The sequence below is a fragment of the Callospermophilus lateralis genome, chromosome 11, assembly GCF_048772815.1.
Source record: "Callospermophilus lateralis isolate mCalLat2 chromosome 11, mCalLat2.hap1, whole genome shotgun sequence".
Classification (NCBI taxonomy): Eukaryota; Metazoa; Chordata; class Mammalia; order Rodentia; family Sciuridae; genus Callospermophilus; species Callospermophilus lateralis.
This window is the reverse complement of record NC_135315.1, coordinates 82,389,310-82,392,426: the sequence shown is the minus strand read 5'-3', so window position 1 is coordinate 82,392,426 and position 3,117 is coordinate 82,389,310. Positions and strand designations below refer to the sequence as shown.

The window sequence follows — 3,117 nt, the reverse complement described above, 5'->3', positions numbered from 1 at the left end:
TAACTGAGAACTTATGTACAAAACATTCTTTACATATTGACAAATATTTCTAAAAAATGAATTGGTATTTTTTGTTGTTGAGTGTTTCATGAGTGACCTTTACCTCTGTAGACATATGCAGTTTTTAGTTTTTGGGTGAGACTTTCAATATATTTTTTTAGAGTGTTCAATGTTAGCAGTGACATTTCTACAGTGATTTCAGAGCCTTGTAGTTTAGAATATTCTATTTTCTTTATTTCTAATTACTTATATCACCCTCAGTTTAAATCCTGTGCAGATGAAATTGACAGTGATGATACACAATATGTATGAAATGAGCTTTCCTCTATTGGTGGTGTGTGTCATACAATACTCCATTGCAATATTTACAGTTAAACTAAACTTTTTAGAACGAGCAAAATTGCATTTGTTTTGCAGATTTGCTCATCATTAAATGTGAAACATTTCACATTTGTCTTTTTGAGTAATTGGCTTTTTAAAATGATAAGGTGCTCTGAACACTTGTTATGTGGATAGGTCTGACGTTGTATCCCAGAAATCCATATGCCATACAGACAGAACAGAAGAAAGGTATTCACAAGCACATCACAGATTGGACTAAAGCAAGCCAAAAATCCAAGTGCCATGGCATTAACAATAGCACCAGATTTACTGTCACAATCACAATCTATGCTGCATCACAGACAGAAGGAGAACTTTTGATAGGTAACACCTCAGTGTTTTTTTAATCTTTTTGGCAAATTATCATTTATCATTATATTTTTGCCTGCCATATAATATTATTACAATGATATAAAAAATTATATTGTAATTAAGTGCCTGAGATCATATTAAGTTTATTAGGCCCCAAAAAAGGATTGACTTATTAGTCAAGGCATGTAGGATGAGAGAGGGAGACAGAGAGACAGTGAGAGAGAGAGACAAATATTCTGTTGTTTTATTAAAGATCAAACTGAAGCTGGAAAAATAGAAAACAGCTAAGGTCTTTGTGAGGATTTTAGCTTCTTTTGAGTTCACAAAAGAAAATGGCTTATTAGTGACAGAGAAAACAAAAGAATCACCCTTCTTCAGGACCTGAAAACTCTGTTGTTTCAAAAATATGTGGTTCCCTGGGATAAAAACTCCCAGCTAATTTTATTTTCCAAATTCGAAGGAGGTGGGTGAGAATATTTTGAGATGAGAAATTGCCCAAGCCTTTCTGGTCTGTATGCACTTCCCCAGGATGCAGAGATGAAGAGACCATGATTCACAGGATGCCCCAATAGGTACTAAAACAAAATTTACAAAATCACAGCTTGATGCAAAGTCTCATGTTGGGCTGATTGAAGGAAAAACTAGAAACACTGCACAGAGTTTACTGGCATCAAAAAGAGAAACATCACCCGATTGTTTTTGTTAATTGAAGGCCACTTTAGGACCTCAGTGAAAATATTCTTTTCACCTATTTTTTAATTGTCTACCTGGCTGAGAGACTTTTGGAGGATAGCCTTCCTAAGGACTTAGTTTCTTGTAGAACAAATTATCCTAAAGTTATACAGTTTTGTTAACCTAATCACATATATTAAAGCTAATTTCTCAAAGATTTAAATGGAGATTCAAGAAAAAAAAAACATTAAAAATAATAATTAAGGCCGCCGCCGCCGCCTCCGCCGCGGGCGCACTCGCTGGTCGCAGTGAAAAGGCGGAGGCGGCGGCCGCTCGGGCTCGGCTCTGGTTCCCGGTGCCTCCCCCGCCGCACCCTCTCCCCACCTCCCGCACCCGCCAAACTTGATGTGACCCCGGCCTGAAGCGGCAGCTGCCCCTCTCACTGCCCCGCGGGCCCCCACCGCCACCCCGCCCCGCACCCCAGGAGCGCACCGCTCACTGCGCCCCTTCCCACGTCCCGGCCGGGGCCCGGCGCGGCGCTCGCCCTCGGAGTTCCCTTCCCTCGCCACCCCTTCCCCCTTCACCATGAGCAACCTGAAGCCGGACGACGAGCACAGCACCGGCACCGACACGGGCTCCGGCACAACCCTGGAGGAGGAGGTTCGGACATTGTTTGTCAGTGGCCTCCCCGTGGACATTAAACCCAGAGAACTCTACCTGCTCTTCCGGCCGTTCAAGGGATATGAAGGGTCCCTGATCAAGCTCACATTGAGACAGCCTGTTGGTTTTGTCATCTTTGACAGCCGGGCAGGAGCAGAAGCCGCCAAGAATGCACTGAACGGTATTCGCTTTGATCCTGAGAACCCGCAAACCCTGAGGCTAGAATTTGCCAAAGCCAACACCAAGATGGCCAAGAGCAAGTTAATGGCAACACCAAATCCCACCAGTGTTCACCCTGCCCTAGGAACACATTTCATTGCCCGGGATCCCTATGACCTGATGGGGGCTGCTCTGATTCCTGCGTCCCCAGAGGCCTGGGCCCCTTATCCTCTGTACACCACAGAGCTGACCCCAGCCATCTCACATGCTGCGTTCACCTACCCAGCTGCCACTGCCGCTGCTGCTGCTGCTGCCCTCCATGCTCAGGTCCGCTGGTATCCCTCCTCTGATGGCACCCAGCAAGGATGGAAGTATCGCCAGTTCTGTTGATTCTTCAGTCTGGTCGCCAGGAAGTTGGTTCTGGGACTATGTGGTGGGGCTGGAATAGGGCCCTGAGCTTCCACCGCCCCCTGCATGCGGCCTGTGCAGAGCTGCTGCTTCTCCGGAGACTGTGAATCTTAAGCCTGACTCAGTGAACTGCTTCCTATTCCTTTCCCTCTTCCTCAGGCTTGTTCTACCCCAAACCCTTCTCCAAGGCCTCCCTGGAGGATTTGAGGGCCTTCTTGCTGGGACACCCAGACCCAGATAGGAGGCCTCACTGTGACCCAGCAAGACCTGACCTGACCTCCCACTCAAACATGCTTCTTAAGCTCCCCCTCAAGAAAATGAGGCATTTAATTTTGCATGTTTTCTGGCATGAATTAAGACACTTAAACGTGTGTATATGTGAGTGTACAGTTTGTTCTCACACTGTCTCCATAGCAACAGGTCCTAGCTTATGGTGCCTGGTCCCTCTCTCCACACCCCACCCCTACACCCACTGTGCTTCAGAGAGGCCTGAGCCCTGTGGCCACTTCTTCCCCGAGGACCCAT

At 46.1% G+C, this 3,117-nt stretch overlaps 1 pseudogene; it reads left to right on the top strand.

Moving 5' to 3' along the window:
• Positions 1-1,950: 1,950 nt before the first annotated feature.
• On the top strand, positions 1,951-2,574 carry LOC143410188 (RNA-binding protein with multiple splicing 2 pseudogene; annotated as a pseudogene).
• Positions 2,575-3,117: the final 543 nt, after the last annotated feature.